At 37.5% G+C, this 18,345-nt stretch overlaps 1 pseudogene across 1 annotated transcript in view; it reads left to right on the top strand.

Moving 5' to 3' along the window:
* Positions 1 to 18,345, top strand: part of LOC146004473 (cullin-1-like) — a 53,318-nt pseudogene that overhangs the window by 3,577 nt on the left and 31,396 nt on the right. Inside the window, exons 2-4 of the transcript XR_014443929.1 lie at positions 5,511 to 5,780; positions 8,671 to 8,850; positions 14,824 to 14,973. The product of XR_014443929.1 is annotated as a cullin-1-like (transcript). The remainder of the gene's footprint in view (positions 1 to 5,510; positions 5,781 to 8,670; positions 8,851 to 14,823; positions 14,974 to 18,345) is intronic.

The raw sequence follows: 18,345 nt of genomic DNA on the forward strand, positions 1-18,345 counted from the left end.
ACAAGATCTTTGTAATTTGGTATACTTCCTTCATATTTCCCTCATTTACTGCTTTTTCTGCCTTCTCGGCTAACTCGCTGGTTCATTCTATATTTCACTTCATGATCCTTTTTCCTATATTCATCTTGTAGTTCTGCTTTCTTTTTCCTAGTTTTACACACATTCATCTTCTCCTTAATGTGTTTCCTTTCTGCTATTTTCCTCCAAGTTTCTTCTAACATCCAGTTCTCTTTCTTAGGGTTTCTACAAAGGCTGTCGCAGAGAAGGTGAGACAGATTTTTTCCTGGCTTGGCAACACTGCCTATGGTTTCGGCACTAGTCTCGTCATGTAGGATGACTCATTCGTTTCCGTAGCAGGTTGTCACATGTTGCGAAACCACGTTAGTGAGCACCTGTGTTGATTTACGTGGAACGTGTTTCGTTTACCTCTCCAGGTTTTTGTGGATAACATTGCTTTTCGTGATGAGTATTCAAAATGAACAGCAACATGCCATAAAGTTTTGTTGGCGTTTATGGAAAAGTGCTGCTGAAACATATGCAATGTTTCAACAGGCATATGCCAATCAAGACAGACTGAGTAGAGCCACAGTGTACCGATGGCACAAGTTGTTCGAAGATTGGTGCGAATCAGGCGAATCATATTGCACCGTGCGGGCTTTTCAGGAATATGCGACGAAGAGAAAAATAGAAATTTTCCTGCATCCAGCATACAGCCCGGACCTTGCACCCTGCGACTTTTGGCTATTTCTACTTTTAAAAGCCGCTTTACGTGGTTGTCATTTCATGACGAACAAATAAGTGATCATCGCAGCGCAAGTTTTCTTCAGTTCGCTACCTGACGACAAATTTTGAAAGACATTCACAAAGTGGCAGGAGCGTATGGACACTTGCTTAGCTGCCAATTGTGCCTATTTTGAAAAATATGTACGTCTACTCGATATGACTGATTCTGAATAAAAATTTTGTGGTTTGTAATTTTTTTGTTTCATTTTAATAATTCTTGGAGGGGTCCATGTACATGCTTGTTTTTAAACTGCTATGCAGTTACAACTTTTTGACCTATTGCACTCATTTTGGTCTCAATTGGCAGATAATGGACCAAATTTTCACCCTAGTACATTTGCTAGCCAATGGAGGTCGCTGTTGTCCTCTACAGGAATTAGTCTCACCTCTGCAACAGCCTTTGTATATCCCAAAACTTTTTTTCATACCATTGTAAATGTATTTTTCACCTTTTCCCAGTGTTGTTCCACCTCATCACCATCCAGCTCCCCTAGTTCTTGATATTTGTTTTCAAGTTCCAACTTAAAATCCTGTTTTACACTATTGTGCTGTAGTTTTCCAGTGTCAAAATTTGTGCTTTGTTTATTAAAGTTCTCTTTTGGCTGCCATCGTTAGGCCTTGACACTTTCAACTCCACAATGTGGGACACAGATGCAGATATTCACATTTGTCTGTTTGGGACTGTGTAGGAATATTAGGATAGGATATAACAGGTAAGATGGGATGATGCAGAATGCCTTAGTCTGGCTTCTCTTCTGAGGCCTGTCCAGCTTGGGTGACCCTGCTGGTAGAAAATCTACCGGTGACATAGCTCTCAGCCTCAACAAAGCACGCAAACCCCTCTGCCAGAATGGCCAGTGCTACTTTAAGGCAATGTTCCCTGGAGGCAGTGACATGCACTGAGGAGTAGCTAGTCTAGCAGAGATAGATCAATCAATCTCATGTCTCTAATTATTTTCAAATCACAATATTTATTATCTTGAAGCCTCAGTTCATATACAACACATGCTTCTCGTCCCTCGATGTCATCAACTGCAAGGCTGGATACCCTGGCTGGCTCTTCCTCCGCCTTACCAGATCCAGGTATAGACAACAGCCCGAAGGGAAAGGGAAGATTTCTGCCTGTACCTCCCTTGCCCCCTTGCCCCCCGCTTCAATGGTTCAAAGCCCATGGTTTCATGTCCTCCAGTCTATCTCCTATAGGACAGATAGGGGATTGGTTTCCCTTCGATTCCTTTGTACATCCTCTAAAGAACTCAGGAGAAAATTTTTTGCAGTACTTATGTTCCCTGTATTTACACAACCTTTTAAACGTTGTACAATATGTATGTATAATATGGGATGTAGTTTTACTTGTATTATGTGCAGACAAAAATGTTATGGTTTCTTTTATCTTATTTTCAAATATGGAATATATAGTGATTAAATAACAAATATTTGCCCACGCTCTTTCTCTCGCTCTTGTTTTAGTAGTGTTTTAATTTATGTACCACTGAGTAAATACGCAGTTTGCTTTACCGATGCCCACGTATCCGAATAGTTAGAGCTTTCCACTCATGTTTGTTGTCGGCCGACCTCCGTGGAGGAGTGCAAGTGGCACCAGATCGGTACCCGGTGGAGGCACATAGTGGTTCAGATCCCACTTTAAACTGTCGGTCCAGTCCCGATTAGCTTTTATGTACGTACATAAAGTGAACTTAAACACCAAATCAACCGATCGCGGGGGAGTGGTTATCACTGCACACTACAACACCAGGAATTCCAGGTTTGAATCCCAACCTCGGCGTGGGTGTTATTTGTGTTTGTCTCTTCATTAATTGTATTGTATTATCTTCGCGATTAACCAAATGTGTCAGCGACGCTAAGTAGCATAAATCAAATCAAATAATTTATTGATTGTTTGTTTTGGTTTGTTTTACTTCGCTTTTCCTACACTTTTGGCTAATCGTCAAGATAATATTATAAAATTGATGAAGGGACAAACACAAATAACACCCATGCCCAGGTCGAGGTTCGAACCCGGGATCTCTGGCTTAATAGTCAAATCAACATGTTTTGGATTTTCGAAAGTGGGTGAGATTAACGTGTGCTTCTTTTCAGTAGTCCTTCCTCATTTTGCAATCCTTTCCTTTCTTTGGCATTCTACGTATTTCTAGGAATACTGGGCCCTAAAGAGGGAGGGGGATTATGACCCACACCAACCTCCCTTGGGCACGACACTGATTACTACCCCAAGTGTCGACATCACCGCATGTCGCTGCCTGGAGGGGTCTTTGTGAGTGCTCCTTCATCAATTTCATTATATTATCACTCATCCTCATTGCCGCGATTACTGAAAGTGGCAGAAAAGCAATGCTAAATAACATATTAAAAGTCTCTGCTGCTTTTGCTACATGTCAGTTCCCCTACTGAAATTTTCACCTTTTTTTTCCAAACAACATGTAACTTTAAAAATATCATTTTCATGGCTTTTCTCTGAAAACATAAATACTACTCATCACAGCAATTGAAGCCGAGACGAACTGTCTTCCATGCAAACGAAAACAATCCCCCCTCCCCCCAATCCTTAGTTATACAATATTTTTGCCACTTATCACATGTGTTAGCAACAGGATTTGTACTTTACACAGCACGTTTTTCTATAGTGTACAATTTATGGAAGTTTGCTGTCAGATGGACAGCAGGCTATACACAAAACGAAACACCATTATCATTACTGTGGAGAAAAGTTTGTTTGAAAGAACTACTACATTATTGCAAATAGGAAACCACCTCCATTCTGTGGTTTTCTGTCATTTTTAATTGTTCCCTTTGAAAAAATAGTTTTCCCCTAATTTTGCTCAAGGCTGAAATAAGAAACGAAATTTTTGAGAAATATTGCAACCTTGCAAATTCCTAAACTCACACCCACTACTCTTATGGTACAGGGTGGAACCAAAGGTTTGAAATTTTGTTATATTCTCCATCATTACTTCTTGAATTCTCTCTTCAGTGAAACACATGCATCTCCTCTCTGAAGACTCAATTTAGAGTGACAATGAAGATTCAGCTGATGCACAATAAGTCAATTGAAAATATTGGTTGTATTGGTCATTTCACAAGATTTATAGTGTAAATGAAGAATAAGTTGTTTTAAAAATAAATATTTTTTTGTAATCTGAAATAACAGCTTCACCCCATTTTCCAGTTCAGTTTTGGGGTTAAAAAAAATGTGGCTTATGCAAGCGTAAATATGATTTTTCATGACTAAATCCCAAGTGAGACGACAGTGTTTGTATTTAGCTTGTTATAAAAGCCTGGTTATAGTCATTCAGGGTTGCAAGGGGCCACCTTCTACGGAGGAATTGAAAAGCATTACATCTCTGTGGAAAGAAAGGAGTGGTAGAAGAGCAGGAAAAAATGGCTTGACTTCTATGTCGACCCAGCCAGAGGCAGGAAATGGCGAAAGATGATGATGATACCTCTCTTGAACATTGTAATTCCTGGAACTGCATGCTTGAAGACCATCGTGGCCCTGGCATCGGAACCCACAACTAGTATAGGTTGTATCTGGATGCCTTGTTACAGCCCCAGCTTCTTAACATTGATAGTTTTTCTTGTGTGTACGCATTGCTTGCATTGTAGAATTATTTTCCTGTAGTTTACGGTTATTACAAGCATAAGAAAACAGTTTTTCGTTGTGACGTTTCAGGAGAACACACACTCCCTTCATCAGACATTTATTTTCATTTTGACTAAAGATACAGCTACAACAATGGATGGAATAAATTAAAAAATGAAAATGGTAACATAGATCCAGTATAGAGTTTTCTTTTTCACAAATGGAGTAAGCCCCCATCTTTAAAATTTAATGTAACTGAAAACATCAAGAGACTTTGTGAAAACAATGATGACTTTGAATTACCTGATGATATTTGGGATTCATAATTTTAAATAAGAAATAATGTGATCTAATTTCTTTTATCTGAAATAAAAATAAAACAGACTGCTTTTTTTCACAGTTAAGTTGCTAAATTGCAACAATGTAACATTGACAACATCATTATATAAGGGATTCTTTTTGTTTAAAAAATTGCTAACCATTGTTGTAACTGTATTTTTAGTGAAAATGAAAATAAATGTCTGATGAAGGGAGAGTGTGTTCTCCTGAAATGTCACAATGAAAAACGGTTTTCTTATGCTTGTAATAACCGTAAACTACAGGAAAATAATTCTTAACATTGGTATAGAGATTTTGTATTGAGATGTATTTCTTGTTTTCAGTCAGTGATAAGGATAATCTCTGTAGTAGCTTTAATGAATACATTGTAAAAGCATGTAAGAGCCCTGGCCACTATATTGTTTCTGTTAAGGGCTAGTCCCTGTATTCTGTGATGGATGCAAATAGGCATTGTGCAGATGCTATCATAATTTTAAAAATTGAAACATTCACCCTTATTGAGGCAGTTATTTAGTGAAAAATTAAACATGCATGCCCAAGTGCTGTTGAGAGTTTACTAGTACAGAAACTGACCTGCAAATTGTTTTATATTATTTTGCTTAACTGCAACTGTGATTATCTATTTTGTACAAAAGTTCTTCTTTCATGTCATAACAGCATACACACAGTATAACATACTTGTGTGACATAAAAGAACAATTAAAGTACTGTCGAGAAGTTTCTTCATTTATTTTGAGTTTCATTTACTTGCATTATTGTCCTGAAATATTTATATATGCTCTTTCAGGATCCAGTGGTATATATAAATACTATTTTAGAAGTCCATAAATAGTACAATGATTTGGTGTTTACAGCATTCAACAATGACTCTGGATTCGTGGTTTCACTTGTCAAGGCATGTGAACGTTTCATTAACAGCATTATTAATGCTGCGATGAAATAAGCCAATAGTTCTTCCAAATACCCTGAATTGCTAGCAAACTTTTGTGATATTTTATTAAAGAAGAGCAGCAATAACCCTGAGCAAGCTGAGCTTGAAGACACATTGAATCAAGTGGTGAGTATTTTTTTTAGATTTTTTTTAAGTGGTATGGTCACAAAGTCCTGCACAATTTTTTTTGTAACCATAGGATTTAGAGTGGCCAGCGGTCCCAGGTTCGAATCCTAGCTTACGTATGAATGTTCTTCGTGAGTGTCCCTTTATCAATTTCATCATATCCTTATTCATCCTGATCTTCGCGATAAGTCAAAATTGGCAAGAAAGTGTAAATGTTATTTTGTGTTCTGTTAAACATGCCATCTGAAAAATCCAGTAAGGCGGTATTGTTGCATAAATACATACAATAATTTGGAAGTGGTGTATTCACAGAAGATTGGTCAGTTTTGTTCTGTGTGGTGTGCAAAAAAAGTTTTAGCAGAGAAGAAATTTCAAGTTACTCATGTCAATACAGCAAGACACAGGGAAGCCCTTCAGAGAAGATCACGCAGCAAACAGCAACTGCTTACTATCGCATCCACTAATTCAAGATCTGAATGCACAGTAAGTGATACATTGTATGTAGATCTGTGTTCTGCGTTTGTGAGTGCTAATATTCCTTTGTCGAAACTGAGCAATGCCCATCTACGAGGTTTCCTTGAAAAGTACACGGGAAAGAAGGTGCCAGATGAATCAACGCTACGTAAAAACTATGTACCTGTTTGTTTTAATGAGGTCATGGGAGAAAATATGGGTGTCTATCGATGAGACTATTGACGCGGCAGGATGTTGTGTTTGCAATGCTGTTGTTGGTGCAATGAAGGCGAGTGGTAAACCCTACTTACTGAATATCGAGGTGTTTGGGAAAGTGAATCATTCCACAATTGCCAAATTCTTTAACAATTCGTTAACTTTGTTGTGGCCAGATCACATCCAGTATGAAAATGTGTTAATGTTTGTTACTGACGCGGCCCCGTACATTGTCAAAGCAGCATCTGGTTTGAAAGTATTGTATCCTAAATTAGTCCATCTGACTTGTCTTGCACACGGTCTTCATCGCGTAGCAGAAATAATCTGATACCAATACCCGGAAGTAGATGCACTTGTATCAAATGTAAAGAAAGTATTTGTGAAAGCTCCTTCGCGAGTACGTCTCTTTCGCAAACTGGCGAAAAATGTTGCATTACCTCTGCAACCGGTATTAACACGATGGGGCTCGTGGCTAGAAGCTGTGTCGTATTATGCAGAAAATTTCAATGAAGTGAAGGCAGTCATACTCACTAAAACCAGAAGATGCAGCCGCTATTTGTGTGTCACAGAAATGTTTATCTAGAAGTGTGCAATTATTACACACTTAGAGTCCCATAATAGCTAATCCTTTGCAGCATTCACTGTCCTTGTTGGGCAAAGTATCGCAAACTTTGTCCAGTGAAACTCACGGTGTTGACAAAATAGCATCAGAAAAACTTCGCCAAGTATTAGACAAAAATCCTGGGTACAGAACAATCTGTGACATTGAAAATTTACTGAATGGTGAAAATGTGGACTTTGAAGAGGACCTAACACAGGAGAAAGTTTGGTGTTTCTCACATGCACCAGTGACTTCTGCTGATGTAGGAAGGAACTACTCGATCTACAAAACGTTTCTCACTGATAAACGCAGAGGGTTTACAGAAGAAAACCTAAGAAAGACGTTCATAGTTCATTGCAACAGAGGTCATTAAAGTAAGATGTTTGGAAAAAAAATGAATTGTATATTGTTCATGCATATCGTAGTGCATATTTTTGATATATTTTTTAAGGTAAGATGTTTAGGAAAAAATTGTATATTGTTCATGCATATCTTAGTGCATATTTTTGATATTTTTCGTGCATATTTGCATGCATATTTTGCTGTTTGTTTGTGCATGGAAATCCGGGCTCTACAAATCACCAAAATAAAAACTTTTCATAGCGACTCTTTTCAAGAAAACTTAATCAGTTGCAACGGAAATGTGGTGTAACAGTATCTGCATGTGAGTTTCTTCTCCGGGTTTCAACCACTGCTTGCTGCCCAGCAGACATTTTTTCCTCTCATTTTTAATTGACGCAGAACCTACTGAGCCTCACAAGAAGGAGAACACATTAGTTCAAATGCAGTTTGATGCATATGGGACACTCCTCTTAATAATGCAGCAATTCATTTCTTTATACAGCATAATTGCAAAGGATGCAATACGACTGATATTACACTCTGTGCATAACACTGCATTACTAAATTCATTAATCATTTTCCTTCAAAGTCTGAACAGGATGGCTACTGACCTGGGATTCCAAGAATTCTGTAGGATTTCTATGTCATTTTCTTGATAAAGGTCTGCCTGACCTTTTAATCAATTGGGATGGGACAGATTAATTGGTACTCTATCAGTATCAGTCGATATGCATATCGGTTTATCAGTCAATAATTTTATCGATCTGATCTATCTGTAAATATCTTATCATTTAGTCAATATTGTGTGATTTTGTTAAAATTTTCTGGAAAAGTATCTGCTATCAAATTTCAACTGATACTTCCAATACCAATAAATCAGTACGAGCTCAACGGTAGTCTACAATGATCTATCGATAACTGAGAAACTAATAGATGTGAATATGTAAAGTTTCCTAAAGTTAAAGATCTTGTGAAAAAAGAAGTTTGGTGCAACATATATATTTTTATTGCCCTGTCTGCCTGTCTACTAAAAATAATAATTTCAGTACTTCTTAAAGTTTTTATGAACCAAGGAATTAGCATAAGGAATTGAATTCGTCATTGGTAGCTTGCCACGTTTCTGCAAAGTGGAAGTTACTCCTTCACGATCTCAGACTTAGCTCCTTGTGCAAACTTACACCTTGAAGCTCAATTAAGGGGCTTCTGAAGATGATGTCCCAGCAGAAGATACATTAACATTTAATTATTGATTATGGTTCAATGTGCTTTTCATTCCAGATGGCTGTGTTCAAGTACGTAGAAGATAAGGATGTGTTTCAGAAATTCTACAGCGAAATGCTGGCAATGAGATTGGTCCAACGTATGTCTGCCAGTGATGACGCTGAAGCCTCCATGATCTCAAAATTAAAACAGGCTTGCGGCTTTGAGTATACGTCTAAGCTTCAACGAATGTTCCAGGTGGGTTGAATTGACATTTTAAATCGGGGACATCACAGTGACTGCTTTTTATTTAATCACTGAATCATTTGTATTATTATTGATGTTTCTAAATAACGAGTTACTTACAACAAATGCATTGTGTAGTGGAACATATGAGATTTATGCTAGGAATATTTACGAAGAGAATTTCATTTGTCACTTGGTTGTCCTGAGCTTCACACTGGAAGATTGTGTATGCTATTTTCACCAAACAGTGAACAGTTTCTCTCCTAAATTGAAGATAAAAATATGTTTCCTGAACCTTTCAGATAATGTAACAAGTCATACGTTTCCGAATATGTCATTCTTGTGAAGCTAAGACATAATGTGTTCAAGTGCAATGGCAGGGTAGCTCGGACATGCTATATAGCATATGCTTATTCACAAAGAGTAAACCAATCATACTACAGAAATTATCCTGTGAAGTATGATCTTAAATGATTCACAAAGAGTCCTAAACATAGTATAATTTGGGTCCTTCCCAGCTGATATAGATTGACAATAGAAAACTTTTGATTGTAATAGGGATGTACTGAAGCTGATTACAGATGTATGAAATTCAGCAGAAATTGACATCGGCAAAAATCCGATATTTAAACCAGTACAGATAATACTAGAGTTTACCTTCTAATAAGTTTTATATTTTCATTTTGTAAGATTTATTGAAAATTAGGTTATGATTCTTCATCATTTGTAGAGTTTTTGTAATACAATTATTGCAAACTCTTCTCACTCAGCATTTCCAGTGGGTGCCTCTTCATGGGTGCCAAATCTCACTGGATCCTTCATCGGGAGACCGAAGTCCCCTATCTAGGTGCCAGGATTCATGTAACCGGATCGGTTTTTACCACGACGCATAGCCAACTCGTGCATAAAGTGTAGGTTGAATAATTAATAATAATAATAATAATAATAATAATGTCTATAATAATAATAATTGATGTTTAGTTCTAAAAATTAGGGGAAATGAGCTGAACAAGACCTAATGTTGAACAAACCTAAATGCCAATATAATAAGGATATAGTATATATATAAACATAAATCATAGTCATCTGTAAAATAACGTAAATGTATATTGTATAACACACATAAAAATAGACAAATACACAAACCCTCACTATCATTTAAGCATTCACACTCACACTCATACTGCAGGTGTAAAAATACATTAAGTTCAATACATTAGCCTTTCATTAGATATAAGCAACATTGATGGTATTTTATGAGCGGAGACGAACTCATGCCTGCAGATGTTAATTTGTAGAAACCAAGATACTTAGCTTTCATTTGCGCATGCTCATTAAATTCTGCCAATGAGCATGGCACGTAATCTTATATATATTTATATATATATATATATATATTGCAATTGATTAAACATTAATTAATTATTACCCAACTCTCACAATGTGCCTTCGAACTTAATAACATTAGGCAGGGCACACAACTCGTACAGCATAAATGTCGAACGCAAGGCAAGTACACGTTTACTGAATGGAAATGAAAACATCTGATGCATAAATATAATAAAAACAGCACGAAGTTAAATTACATTTTTAACTTAAACTGAGAGGTGATCTCTGCAAGAGATACACAAATTCTCTGGACGGGAGACAAGTTACGCAATTATAATGAAATATTTCAGAGTAAACACATAATATGACATAAGGATAATTATTATTAAAACGGCTCAGCGCAGAGTGTGGAAAAACAATAGTATACTGTGAACGATCTTATGAAATTAGAAATTGTTGTTATGAAATTTAGGTTAGGTTGGACAAAAAGTATAATTAATACTTTTGCGACTTTTAATTCGAAAAAAAAGAGGTATCTTTTCGTCTAACAGCTGATCATTTGAGTCCTGGGTTGATGATCACTAATGCATATAGAAAAAATAACTGTAGTATACTATACCACCTCGGCATACTAGACGTTCCAGCAATGTTTACTGCACTTCTTTTGACTGCGGCGTGACGTCAATCGGCGGTGCTCGCGCGTCTCCTCCTTGTGGCACTAACACTTCACCACGTTACTTCCTTGTAGCTGCGCTTGTCAAGTTCCTATGTACATGGACTCATTTCCTCTTGAAGTTGCGGCGACGATGGGGGGAAACTGACTAACTGCCATCCCTGTGCGTCGTGACCTGGCTTTGGTCCATCCTCCCTCTTGGCTATTCGGAGATGGCGAAATGGGTGAAGGTGTTGTAATGGAGTCCTCTTGGCTTCTTCTCAATGTTCGGCGTATGCTGGTCGCCGGCGGCATCTTAAAGACATAGCAAAAGTCGCTTCATCTCTCAATTTCATCTTAAAAAATGGTATATGTGTGAGCTGATGTAGCTTCATCCCATTCCTCTCCATCCCTCTATAGAATTACTGTTGGACGTCGGCGTCGGCGTACTCAAAAGACGGTGATTCGGGCTGGCAGCTTGTAGCATCATGTGGAGTTGCCGTGGCGATGTGGTGGCTTGGTGTTGGTTTAGCGGTGCGGCGTCATGATGTGGTATACTGCTGCATCGGCCTCATGCAGGATAGCTTCGGGGAAGACCTGTATAGGCCCCCTCTTCTCTTCTGCTCTAGCCTGCCATAGTCGAAGCACTGTTCCTAGTTACAAAAAAAGAAAACAAATCTAATGTACCAGGTGGTTATAATTAAAGTGATGGTGTTCAGAGTGGTACAGCACGGGCTGTAATGAGAGTAGCAGTCTGAAACTTCGTAGATATGCTAATGAAGCAATGCACTCGCGAATTATGAAAAAAAAAGATAGTTCCAATTCTCACCACCAGGGTAAAAAACGGCACTGTAAGCAGTCAAAACGTGGAATTTTCCATAACTCTGACGTCAAAGTCGGTGAAATTGCCTAACCATTGTGTGAGCTTCCTGGTTGTTGTTGGTGACGCTTGTTGCTTTTTCCTTTAGTAATGTTCATGTAATTCGAATAGTGAAATTGTAGCGATATTTTATTACAAAGAGTATTGTTTTCTGCGATTTATAGTGTTTTTCCTGTAACTATACCAAGTTTTGACTGCTTACAGCGCCATTTTTTACCCTGGTGGCGAGAATTGGAACTATTTTTTTTTCTTTTTTTTGCATAATTCGCGAGCGCATTGCTTCATTAGCATATCTACGAAGTTTCAGACTGCTACTCTCATTACAGCCCGTGCTGTACCACTCTGAACACCGTCACTTTAATTATAACCACCTTGTACATGTAACTAATGAATTAGCACTGCGAATCAATTAGAATCAATTAACTGTCACCCGCTCACTCACAACGAGTATCACACAGCTCTGTAAAAAGAACAAAGTCCGAAATCTTACTCTGAGTGTCGCAGAGGTGTCGTCGATTCAGAAACTGGCGGTAGACTGTTTTGTTGACTCTAGTTTGGCCACTAATTAAAGAAATCTCGAAATTTCAAATGGTAACAGACTTCTACACGTGGAAAATTCAAAGTTCCATCATTGGTGGTCTAACATCCTCCTTGGTAAAGTTGTAATGGGCACGAGTTGCATTAGAATGGGGTGAAAAAGATGAATAGTTCTAATTCCTGGACTCCATCCACTAATTGGCCTCTTAGGTCGAACTTTCCATCGCAAAATGTACAAAAGTCGCGCCCTAACGGTCAAGGAATACCACGGCATGCTATTGTTTTCTCAGCCCCTATGACAGAACAGGGAAAAATCGAAAAGGCAAAGAAGCACGAAAGGTTCAGAAAATGGTGTTTCTCTACACAAGCATCAAGAGAATTACCTAGTTACGCAAAATATAAAATAATAAAAACCTAGGTGACAAAATAATTGTCACACTCCCATTCAGAGGATCAACCTACCTTAAAATCAGAAATAAAACAGTATATTGCTGAAGCAACTATTCCATGTGACCAGGATCCACTCTTGTATTGGAAATTCAAAAGTGAGTATCCAAACCTGAAGTAAGTGGTGAGAAAATACTTGGGCATATATGCTGCATCAGTATTCAGTGTTGCTGGACAGATTTGCGATAACAGATTTGCAATAAGAGAAGTAGGTTACTTCCAGAGGTGCTTCAAAAACTCGTGTGTCTGAAGTTGAATCTGCCAGCATTAAATTTACAACGTTAAGAACAGGAATTCATTTACATTTCAAAGAACTGTTTGTGTACTAATCTATGAGAATCTATGTTCTTAAAGGTTCACATAATATATATGCATACCAGGTGGGGCACCTAAAAGTACCACAGCGAAAAATTCTGAAACGCGAAGGTTTACGGCAGTTCTGACGTCGCCGACGTAAATGTGGCCAAGGAGCCAGTGGACAGAGCATGTCTGGTCTCTAGTCGCCATCTTGAAGTACGGCATCTTCGATTCAGCTCATATTCTTGAAATGGGAAGGGGGTCATGTGATACACAATTTCAGGCTAGAATTGACTCACAAACACGAAACAGAAGTTGTTTTCTACATAACTTCATTCTGAAGAAAGTTAGTAATGACTGAAGTAGGATTGTCAGCAATGTAATGGCATGCTTCCAGGTGAAGTAGCATGTCACAAACTCATCAAGATCGCATAGAAATAGTGCTGCTGGATGGTGGCCTCAGGGTGAGTGTGGGCATCCGCAATGCCCAGCATCCAGATTTGCCACAGACATCACAAGAAGATGTGGACCAAATTCAGGGAGACCACCTAGAATAAGAAACAAGATGTGCCACTGATACACGGTTTTCGCACAAACGACAAGTAGAATGTGGGTCATAGCAGTACTGGCGGTCAAGTGGGGCAGTCTGAATTACAATGTCAATCCCTATCTCCATCCTCATTTGTACTTGCATCATGTAACACAGGCCCGTTCCATTTCAAAACATGCCCCTTTGTTCGGGACATTTGACTTTCGGATAATTGTCGGAACCCCGAATACGTATGATACTTTTGTGACCCGCATTCTGCTTGTCGTTTGTGTGAAAACCATGCATCAATGGCACTTCTCGTTTCTTATTCTAGGTGGTCTCCCTGAATTTGGTCCACATTTTCTTGTGATGTCTGTGACAAATCTGGATGCTGGGCATTGCGGATGCCCACACTCACCCTGAGGCCACCATCCAGCAGCACTATTTCTATGCGATCTTGATGAGTTTGTGACATGCTGCTTCACCTGGAACAAGGATAACACCCTGCCATTATATTGCTGACAATCCTACTTCAGTCAGTACTAACTTTCTTCAGATTGAAGTTATGTAGAAACCAACTTCTGTTTCGTGTTTCTGAGTCAATTCTAGCCTGAAATCGTGTATCACATGACCCCCTTCCCATTTCAAGAATTTGAGCTGAATCGAAGATGGCGGACTTCAAGGTGGCGACTAAAGACCAGACGTGCTCTCTCCACTGGGCCCCTTGACCACATTTACGTCGGTGACGTCAGAACTGCAGTAAACCTTCATGTTTCAGAACTTTTCGCTGTGGTACTTTTAGGTACCCCACCCGGTATAGCAAATTTATTTTTGCCATGCTGAAAATAACATCCCATTTCTGTTGAATAATCTTATGTATCGGAATTGGTTAAATATCGGCATCGGTATCGGTTCCAAAATTTATCGGTGAGTACATCGGCATCGGTATCTTTTCAGCTTCGTCGTTTCTGGTTTTCAAATATATAATTTATCCAGTAATTTCATTTTTTATAGGCAGGTGATTCCGTAATGCTTCAGATTTAGAGTATTACTACAGTGTAACCCAGATTTTAAGTTCCTCAATTTTACATTTTCATGTAGTTTAAGGTTTTCTGGCTTGGTCCCCTTGAAAAATGTAAAATTGAGGTTCCACTGTATTTATTATAATTGTTGTTTTGGTCATTTCAGCATCATCTGTTGTGTATTTAATCATAATAACCTAAGATTATGATCAGAAATTTCAAGGACAGTAGTATTTGCAGTACACCTATATTCGAGCAGTGATTTCAGAATATATGTCCTTTGTTTCTCCAGGACATTGTTGTGTCGAAGGATCTAAACGAGCAATTCCAGAAACATCCAGTTAATTCTAATGACACATTGGGCATAGACTTTAGTATACATGTTCTTTCATCACGTTCATGGCCCTTCCAGCAGCCCTTTTCTTTTTCCTTGTCTACAGAGGTATGTTATATTTGTATATAAATGCACACCAATTATTGTTAGAGCCACATATTTATGGTGAATAATAGATCAAGATTTCAATACACAAACTGGGCACATTTTGGTACAAAAAGTGGTACTAGAAATTACATTTCAGTGTTATAAGTGGTAAACGTTACCCTAAATTTGATTTTAAAAAACCACACTTATTGTACAAAGTAAACATTTCCCTTGTAATAGTACATTTTATGTAGCTAACAGAGTATTAGGTTTATTCTCATATAAAGGAGTCCATTTTTGCTTCTCAAATATTTAGAATAGAATTAATAAATTTTCCATGCTTTGCGTAACTCACAGGATAATTCAGACTTCAGAAAGTGTTGTGCCGGTAAATAAACTCTAAATGTTGTGTTTAAAGTTTATTTTGCATTTTGCAGTTCACTTTACATCATTTCGTGTAATTGTAAACAGATTGAAACCATCCTGTAAAACATTTTTCCCAAAAGTTGACAAACTTTTCAATGTTGTGTTTGTAGAAAAAATCGGATTATTTCAAACCATCTAGATCTAATCAAAAATAGTTCAACAAGGGTCCATTTTGTAAACTTTTATAGACACCTGAAAGAAATATGTAAAATTTACATGCATAATAAATTTTGTTTATTATTAGTCATTTCATTGTTTGTTATGTTTAGATCTCATTGATAAAACATTTAAACACATGACATTTTTCTATAATCCAAGTAGAGTTGTTCAACAAGGGTCCATTTTCTAAACGTTTACAGTTACCTGGAAGAAATATGTAAAATTTATATGCTTAATTAACTTTCTTTATTAAAACTTAGAAAATTCAAGTTCTTAATCATTTCATTGTTTGTTATGTTTAGATCCATATAATATTTATGAACATATTATATCAGTTAATATAAAGATTGTTGCCTGTCTATTGTTGAAATTCGATTAAATTAACAACGTTTGGATAATAATAATAATGGACGACTATTGGATAAACACAAGTATCATCTAAATTTAATAATTTTGACAAGTATCAGCATTAATTCTTACAGCGAACAGAGAGAATATGCCTGAATATGTGTGTGCTACCCCAAAAATCGGAACATTTTCAGGTCTCGACTGCAGTCAGGAAAAAGTCAGGATAAGGCTTAAATCGCGACGTTCATGCGTCGGTGGTTCTCATCCAGAAATTAAATGCTTCATCAGTCCTATATATATATGTGTGTGTGTGTGTGTGTGTATGTGTGTGTGTGTGTATATGTGTATATATGTATATATATATATATATGTATATATACACATATGTATGTATATGTATGTATGTGTGTGTATGTGTGTATATATAATCTTGTGTAGTAGTAGTTGTGCATTTGTGTTTTATCTTGTGTAGTGGTTGTTATGTGTTTGTGTGTCTTGTGCAGTAGTTGTGCTGTGTAGTGTTTTTGGGTTTGTCTTGTGTAGTAGTTGTAGTGCCTAGTGTGTTTGTGTTTATTTTGTGTAGTAGTTATGCTGTATAATGTGTTTCTGTTTGTCTTGTGTAGTATCGGTGGTGTGTATGTATGTGTCTTGTGTTGTAGTTGTGCTGTCTAGTATGTTGGTTTTGTCTTGCGTAGTAGTTGTGCTGAGCCTAATTTGTTTGTGTTTGTCTTGTGTAGTAGTTGGGGTGTGTTTGTGTTTATATTTTGTTGTAGTTGTGATGTGTTTGTGTGTGTCTTGTGTAGTAGTTGTGCTGTCTAATGTGTTTGTGTTCGTCTTGTGTAGTAATTGTGCTGTCTAATATGTTTGTGTCTGTCTTGTGTAGTAGTTCCTCCATTCATATTGGGGGTTAGGCGTAGAGCTGACAACTCTGCACTGTAAAAACACATGTCAAGAAACAACAATATAAGGCAGTAGTACAGGTGGCCCGGTTCTAAATAATCATTTGGGGCTCGAATCATCATGTGGGGCTCGTCGTAGCCTTTTATGATGTATATTTTGAGGGGTAGAGTTGGCAACACTGTGGGTTTACTGTAGCCTTTTATGAGGGGGGTCTATTGCTCTCTGTTTACATCTGGCAACACTACCGTAGATTTTTTGACAGTGTTGTTAAACCTACTGGGTTTTTTTCACTGAGGCTCGAATTATTATTTGAGGCTCGTCGTAGTTTTTTATGATGTATATTTTGAGGGCAGAGTTGGCAACACTGTGGGTTTACTGTAGCCTTTTATGAGGAGGACCTATTGTCTTTTTTTATATTTGGCAACTCTATTGGATGTTTTTTTTGAGGCTTGGGTTTTACCAACCTATTCGAAGAAAATTCCACTATATGATCTTTTACTGGCTAAGCTAACCTACAAATAGAAATTGGCAACACCGACGAGTCTTGAATTATCATTTGAGGCTCGTCGGTGTTGCCTACCCACTCTACAAAAATTCTACTATATGATATTTTACAGGTTAAGCTAACCTACAAATAGGAGTTGGCAGCACTGACTTATAAACCCACTGGGTTCTCTTGGCATGTTTTTTTATGATGTGTTGCTAGGCTATTGAGCATCTTGGCGTATACAATGTATATATTTTGAGAAGGGGGTTATGGCTTTTTATGCTGTACGAATACTGGGAGCTTGACAGTGACAACCAACAGAGTAGGTAAACCTACATCCAGGAACTGGCAACACTAGTTTCTGACAGTAAATTTGAAATAAAATATTAAACAAAATACATGAGTAAGCACTGTGGGTACAAATAGTACCAGTGTTATGCCCCCAACTCCAACTGGACAACTGGGGAAAATAATTGTACAACAATTTGTACCTAATTGTACAATACTTGTACCTAATTGTACAACATATACACAGACATAAAAGAGAGAGCCTTCCCGCAACTTACTTCATGTACAATTTATATGATTTTACAACTGTGAAAAGAAAGCATATGTGTTCTGTATGCACACATTTATTCTTATTTTTCGAAGTTGAATGAAAGCACATGTTTTTACGCTCTCGTAATACTAACCTTGCTCCACTGATTTTAAATTGCTTCCATCCGCTTTTTTTTCTGTGTTATTTCCGTATGCACGCAATATTCGCTTTCAATAGGCAGAAGGAATGTTAGTATAGCAGGCTCCGAGTTTACAATTTATTAAATTAAACAATAATTTATGTAAGAATATACTTGTACTTACCGAACACAAAATAATAAAAAGCACATGTGAATATTTGCGTGTGTTCATGTTATATGACGACTGAGTAAAAAAATAATATTGACTCCCCGAAAGATAAAAGTTCCTAGTTCGACATGAGATGCATGCAAGTTTTTTATGTTTTGCTCTCCAAAATCTTGATTTTTATGTTTGTGCTATTTGTCATACAGCAGAGGAGGAGAAAGAGGGGGGGA

This window comes from Lepisma saccharinum, chromosome 21, assembly GCF_977018435.1.
Source record: "Lepisma saccharinum chromosome 21, izLepSacc3.1, whole genome shotgun sequence".
In the NCBI taxonomy this organism is placed as follows: Eukaryota; Metazoa; Arthropoda; class Insecta; order Zygentoma; family Lepismatidae; genus Lepisma; species Lepisma saccharinum.